Below are 7830 nucleotides of genomic sequence, written 5' to 3' on the forward strand. Positions count from 1 at the left end.
TGGATCCCTTCAATTTGTTTCCCTTTTTATTAGATCCATGCACACCCACCCACACACACACACACAGAGCACCAAAACTTGCTCACAGGAAATCAGAACGTGAGGCCAGACCATGACAGAAATGATACACAAATTGCCATATTTTCATGTTTTAATTTGGAAGACATACTTTGGGGAAGGGAAAAAAAACTGGGCTAGTCTTAGCAACTGGGAATGAGTGACTCTTGTCCTACATGTGGTGTTGAAATTGAATATGCCAGACTTTGGGAAATACCCTTTTGACTCTCGTGAATGCCACGTCTGAACTATGACACCAGGTCACATGCATCGGGTGGCAACTTTGTCCTGGATGGAAGGTTGATCACTGTCAGTCCTCCTGAAAGGAGGAAGTTCCAGGGCTGGACAGACGCTCCCCCTGGGACTAGCAGAGAGGACATTTTCTTCTTTAAGGCCTTAAGTGGTGAAATAAAGTTAAGCCATGGGAGTGTTTAGAGTATTTGAGTGGTGAGAAGGATTGGGTCGCTGCACAAAGAAACAAGCTGGAGACAGGCAGAGTGTTGACCGAATTAAGGAGATCTAATGAGAAATCTGGGAACGGGGATGGTTGCGGTTGGGAGTTATTCCCTGTCACCCTAAACTTCAATTCATTTGGGGTAAACCACATCTTCCCTAATCCTTTCCCAACTGTGATATGGGGAATTGGGTGAGCCGTCGTAAGTTCACTGTTAGACCAGGGAGGAGGCAGTAGGGTTTGTTGTGAAAAGTACCTGCCCAGAAGAGGTGTGCTATCATGAGTATTTCAGCAGCACAGGAAAACCAAAAGGAAACTGGAGGATTTGTTCTGGACGACATGGGAGACAGGATGCTGGGAAACACTTAGAAAACTTTGAGAAGGCTATTAGCCAGGAATTGGCTGGGAAGAGATGAGATCCACCTGCCTCCAAAGACGATGCTCTTCCTAAAATACTATCGTGCTTCTTGAAGAACAGAGCTGGAGAGGGATGCAGTTCACTGGTTGACTTCCTACAGCATTTCCACAAAGCAGACCTGTGAAAACATTGCTTTTTCTTCGTTTCCGAGCTCTTTTGGTATAAGATGCCCATCGTTATTGTTATCTGTCCAACCGCCTTGATGGAGGAGTGGGACCTAAGGGAAATTTGTGTTTTCATGAGAACCAGTAACATTTCACACCTTAAGTAAGACTTTTAACTCTCTGATCGATGACCTGAAATTGATTTTCCCCCAGCTATTCACCAACATGATAGGAAATCTACTTAGTGTAATAAGTACTCTCTGCTTGATGTTGTTGGAAAATAATACCATGCAGTTTAGAAGATACTAGATCTAGCCTGAACTCTGCTACAAAGAGCTATGTAAGTGGGAATATGTCACTCCTCTTTGTTCTAAAACCAGGATTTGGGCTTCCCAATCTTTACTATCTTCCAGCTCAAAAATGCAGTATATGTTTTAAATGTCTTGGTTCCTAGATATGAGTTTCTTTTTTTTTTTTTTTAATTTTTTTTTTCAACGTTTATTTATTTTTGGGACAGAGAGAGACAGAGCACGAACGGGGGGAGGGGCAGAGAGAGAGGGAGACACAGAATCGGAAACAGGCTCCAGGCTCTGAGCCATCAGCCCAGAGCCTGACGCGGGGCTCGAACTCACGGACCGCGAGATCATGACCCAGCTGAAGTCGGACGCTCAACCGACTGCGCCACCCAGGCGCCCCTAGATATGAGTTTCTGAAGGCAAGAGTGTTTATATACGGTCACAGAAAAGAAGGGCAGCACTGATATTTAGCAGATTCCCTGGTACTGCTGTAGCAGCTCTTATGATATTTAAGTACTTTCAGGTTATCTGGTGCATGCTTCGTGTTCTAAGACACGCTGACTGTTCCCTGTTGCCTGAGCTGTCCCAATTATCACCCATGCAGCCCTGCAATCACTGAATGCATGTATTTCATAGAAATTTATTTTTTGAAAGGTTTAAAAATATCTTCACACATATAAAGCAATAAAAATTCTGAATAGAGACTTGGACCATAAAAAACAAAACAAAACAAACAAACAAACAAGTCACTGATGATAGAGAGAGAGAGAGAGAGCAAGACAGAGAGAGAAAAGAAAGATCACCACCCAACCAACCCAAAGGTTGACCAGAAAACTTAACACCGTACTAGTCGTGGACAGTCTCTTACGTCATTCTGTGTCTTTTCTTTCTTTTTTCTCCCTCCTTCCTTTTTCCTTCTTCTTTTTTTTTCTTCATCGGAGAGTGCAAGGGAAGAAATTTCTATTTTTAGATTTTTCCTGAACCTGTTACCTACGATCGTCAATAGAACAGAGCTTTGACTAGTTAGATATCTTTTATCAAGAAATTAGATTTCCTGTACTTTGAGAATGGAAACACACAGAAAGAAGAAAAACATTTCTTGTGCCATTAAGTGAACTCAAAGTGCTTCTTTTATTCTTTCCTCTATGCTAAAATGAACAAAATATTCTGTGGTATTTTGGATGGGAGAGAGAGTGGGACACTCACAATGCAAGGTCTTTTACTGACCCACAGCCAGTGCTCCTTGCAAAAGGTAATCTAATAATCCTCTATTCCATTTAAGGCCTATAGGAGCTCGTACCTTTCTAGACATTTTAAATGATTTGTCCAATGACCCTGCAAGACCTTCTGATCCAATCACTGTTATCACTCGTGCTCGATGGAAATTTCGGTGGGCCGAAGTCGACGGAGATCTTGGATGCTAACATATGCCCTGCTGGTGTGTGATTTTCTTTTTTATCTGCCAGCCACCTTGTCCAAAAGGGTCCCCCCAAGTCACAAGCCCCTGTTTGTGAGGGTTTGTTCTTCCGATTGACGCAAGTAACTTTCAGAAAGCTCTCGGAGGTTCTTTGAGGATCTATTGCTATTCTTGACAGAGTTTTGTAGTTGATTGCTTTGAAGCCCACTTATCTTGCTTAGCTGATTGAAGATGTTGCTGATGTGCTTTTTTAATTAGTTCGTGAAGTGGGTGGAGTTGGAGCAAAGTCAATTTCATCTTGCTAAAATCCAATCAATGCTAGTTGACTGAATGACTTTAGTTTATTTAGCTGATTGACCCTGGACTTCTTCAGAAGTTGTTTTCTCTTATTTTCAATTTTGATGATTAAAAAAATGATTTAATTACAGAAGTCACTTCTATGTCACTTAATATGTTGGCATGAAATTTACCCCCCCTTCCACCTTACGTATAACTCATAAGGCGTACCGTGAAGTCCTGCCGAATTCAATAATATTTGCTGTTCCCCACTATAAAAGAAACAACACGCTTTCGTCTGTGGATTTTTCATTTCTTTACTGTGCAGACAACTATTTATTGAAGGAAAAGATTGCTCAGTCCTTTGCAAAATATTTACAATGTGCTAACTTTTGTTGAGATTCACTTTAGGGTTTTTGTAAGGCCGTGTTTAGCAAATCCTTTCACTGGTTAAACTTTTCTTCTTGAAGGAATGAATAGAAAAACAGTGGTTCCCATTTATTTGGAGAAGAATTATTGTGACTGCCTGCCTGGGCATCAAGCTGAAATGCTTACAAAACCACTTCACATCCCAGACAACAACCAACCAAATTTTGTTTCTGTCAAAATAATAGAAACAAATGGTTCCAAAGCAGAGATGCTGCTAGTAAACATTTTCATCAGAATCAAGCACTGTGGCTGTTAAAATTCATCTAAATTAAATGTGTGTTCCTGAAACAAATGCCTTCTTTGTGAAAGATTTGCCAGCAAAGATACCTCTGACCCTGCAGGGTGAGGTCACGTATATGAAAATCCTATGATTCATGAGAGCCTAATTAAATAGAGAAAACTCTAGTAAACTTCTCTCTATAGGAAAGGTGCTTTTTGAAGGTGGTAGTGAAAAGTTGTTCTGAAGTTTTAATTCCAAATGTCATTTTTTTTTTTTTTAATTTTTTTTTCAATGTTTATTTATTTTTTGGGACAGAGAGAGACAGAGCATGAACGGGGGAGGGGCAGAGAGAGAGGGAGACACAGAATCGGAAACAGGCTCCAGGCTCTGAGCCATCAGCCCAGAGCCCGACGCGGGGCTCGAACTCACGGACCGCGAGATCGTGACCTGGCTGAAGTCAGACGCTTAACTGACTGCGCCACCCAGGCGCCCCCAAATGTCATTTTAAAGAAATGCTTCAAGCTGATTCACAAAGAGCAAGGACAGCTAAGTATCAAATGTACCAAGATACCTGAGTTGAGTCCCAAACTGGACTTAGGTCCTTTCATTTTGATTACTTTGGTCCTGGAGTGTCTGAAGGGGACAGAGTGTGTGCCAAAACATTGGAAGGGACAGATTAGTGTCTACCCACCCCCCTGGCACCCCTGAGAGACTAACTTTCATTTTTTTTTTTTTTAATTTTTTTTTCAACGTTTATTTATTTTTGGGACAGAGAGAGACAGAGCATGAACGGGGGAGGGGCAGAGAGAGAGGGAGACACAGAATCGGAAACAGGCTCCGGGCTCTGAGCCATCAGCCCAGAGCCCGACGCGGGGCTCGAACTCCCGGACCACGAGATCGTGACCTGGCTGAAGTCGGACGCTTAACCGACTGCGCCACCCAGGCGCCCTGAGAGACTAACTTTCAGATCACAGAAGAAGTTATAAATTGGCTATTGCCACATAAGATCTGCACACGTGCCACTCTAAAATGCCGCTCACATTTCAAGCTTCCGTGACGTCATACACACTGACATCCTTTTAACAAAAACACGTTACATGACTGAGCTCAAGAGCCAGAGGTAGGGAAGTACCTTCCATCCACCATGAGGTCAAAGCAAGGCACATGGCAGAGACAAACAGCAATGGGTGGGGGGCATATTCTCCTGTCATGAGGGAGGGGGAAGTACATAAATATTTCCTGAACAGTATTACCACCTACCGCAGGTGGTAAAGCCAGAAAGTAAAGGACACGTGTTCATGAAATATTTATGAGTTTCAGGGTCCAAACAGTGCCATAGATCACAGTGCAGCTTTGGTACTCCCAGCGTTTAGAGAAGCCATCAGTGGAGACCTGATGTGTGGTGAAGCAGTATTTCTCTTGGGGCCTCTTGCCTATAGTCAGGGACCAGTTACCTCGGTACAATGCTGGAGCCGGGGAGCAAGAGAGCACTTAACGCTGAGGAGACATGAGATGTTACTACCCCTGGGGAATCCGAAAAACACCTGGGTAGGGGAGAGTTTCAGGGGTGCTCAGTGCCTGAACAAGCAGGATAATTGGTACGGATTAATTTGTATTCGTTGCCTTTGAACGTTGTGTTCCATAGATCACGTGGGAGATTGGATCCATTTTCTAGGTGGTTCTAAAATAGAGCCCCAAATAAGTCATATCCATATTGTGAAGATGAAAAGAACATGTTTGGCCTGAAACTACGTGTTTAGATCTAGGACAGACTAGAAAGCTTATTTTTAGACACATAATGAAATGGGCATGTGCATCCACTGGTGGTTTTAGTCAACAAACAATTGAACAATTTTAAACAATGGAAGCAGTTTGAAAGTATGCAATATAGTTTTGTCATTTTATCCTAAAAAGATACACAGCTTCTATTTGTAAAAGGAACTCATGATCCTACCTGCTCCTTCACCTGCCACCCTCTCCCTACGAACACATAACATATGCACATTGTCGCATCACGGTATGTAAAAATATGAACATGGGATCTTTGCTATTCTCCCTTCAAAAGGTGGAGTATAATTTTCCTCCTTTTCAGCGTACAATGGAGTTAATGACTTGTTTTCTAACAATATAGTAGAAGTAGCAGTGTGTGTCTTCTGAGACTCAGTCATAAAAGGTATTGCGGCCTCCTCTTCTTCTCACCATTGGATTCTTTCCTTTGGACAAAGTCAGTTGCCCTTGGTGAAGACAAACAGCATATGAAGAGGTCCACGTGGTGAGGAACTGAAGACTCTTGCCGGCAGCCATGTGGTTGAGCCAACTTAGAAGCAGATCCTATAGCCCCAGTCAAGCCTTCAGATGACCACGGTCTTGACTACAGTTTCATCAGAGACCCCGAGGCAGAAATACCCACCTCTCTCTGATTGTGACCCATAGAACCTGTGTGATCCACAGAATCTAACTGGGTAAAAAAGAATGTAAGCCCATTACATTAGGGGGACTGATAGGTGTGTTAACGTCAATGGAGTGGAAGTCCCAATAAAGATCAAAGAATTGTTGGAATGGGAAGGTGTTAGAATATGTGAATTAGAAAGACAGAGCAGATGTTCAGAGAGTACAATGCTTCAAGTCAAGATAGTGGAAGTAATAGAATTATGGAGATGGAGATTATGAGATCTAGGTTGTTAAGATCATGAGAGTTGATGGCTAAGGTGAAGTGAAGGAAAGATTGTTGGAAATGAGAAGCTAAAGTGATGAATGGATTATCTTGTTAGATGTTGAAGCTGCCAAGAGTGATGACAGGGGAAGGATTAATTTTGGCAAGAAAGGCAGTGAGCTGGGTGCTAATATTTTCAATATATGTGGAGGCCTAATTGAATACTTATTACACGAGTAAAACAAGGAGGGATAGTTGATGGTGCTACCTGATAGATGTGGCTCAAAGGAGTCTGCGTGTTTGAAGAAGAAAGGATGAGAAATTATGTGGAAATAACCAAGAGGAGCAAGTTAAATAACACCACATGTCCAGGCCCTAGGGTAGTAGGGAGCCATAGAAAAACATTGTTGTTGGTAGTGAAGGCTGTTGGAGAAGTAGTGCTGTTAGACAATGGCCAGATTCCATTAGAAAGAGAAGGGAAAAGAACCTCTGCCCTTGGAGTAAATGTTGTGATGAAAGGAATTTGGCTCATAACAGCCTCTAAGTTCCAGATGTAAGAGTGGAAGGGTTTGAGAGGCAGAGAAGTGGTGGCAGACTGGGTCAGATGAGGAGATTGTGAGGCTACAGAGACATAAAAGCCCAAGTAACAATGGAATCCAGAAGTCCTAACCTTCTGGAAGTGGCTGAGGTAAGCAGAAATTTAAAGCATGATTGGATGAACTGTGGTGGCTTTTTCTATGAAGGTGATTAACAAACTCTGCTTGTAGCCTTTTCTTAGAATTGTTCTTGGTCAAGATGGACTTAACAGATATATTGAGAACATTTCACACTGAAACAGCAGAATATACATTCTCTCCAGTCCACATGGAAGGTTCTCCAAAATCGATCACATACTGGGTCACAAATCAGCCCTCAAGGAGTACAAAAAGATCGAGATCACACTGTGCATATTTTCAGACAACAGCACTATGAAACTCGAAATCAACAACGAGAAAAGATTTGGAAAGATAACAAATACTTGGAGACTAAAGAACTCCCTACTAAAGAATGAATGGGCTAACCAAGAAGTTAAAGGGGAAATTAAAAAGTGCAGGGAAGCCAAGGAAACTCTGGGACAGAGCAAAGTCAGTCATAAGAGGGAAGTATATAGCAATCTAGGCCTTCCTAAAGAAGGAAAGAAGGTCTCAGATACACAACCTAACCTTACACCTTGAAGAGTTAGAAAAAGAACAGCAAATAAAACCCCAAACAAGCAGAAGACAGGAAATAATAAAGATCAGAGCCGAAATCAATGCTATCGAAACAAACAAACAACAACAACGAAACCACAATAGAACAGATCAATGAAACCAGAAGCTGGGTCTTTGAAAGAATTAACAAAATTGATAAAGCACTAGCCAGTTTGATCAAAAAGAAAAAGGAAAGGACCCACATAAATAAAATCAAGAATGAAAGAGGAGAGATCACAACCAACACAGCAGAAACAAAAGCAATAATAAGAGAAGA

The sequence above is a fragment of the Herpailurus yagouaroundi genome, unplaced genomic scaffold, assembly GCF_014898765.1.
Source record: "Herpailurus yagouaroundi ecotype Mexico unplaced genomic scaffold, PumYag 202, whole genome shotgun sequence".
In the NCBI taxonomy this organism is placed as follows: Eukaryota; Metazoa; Chordata; class Mammalia; order Carnivora; family Felidae; genus Herpailurus; species Herpailurus yagouaroundi.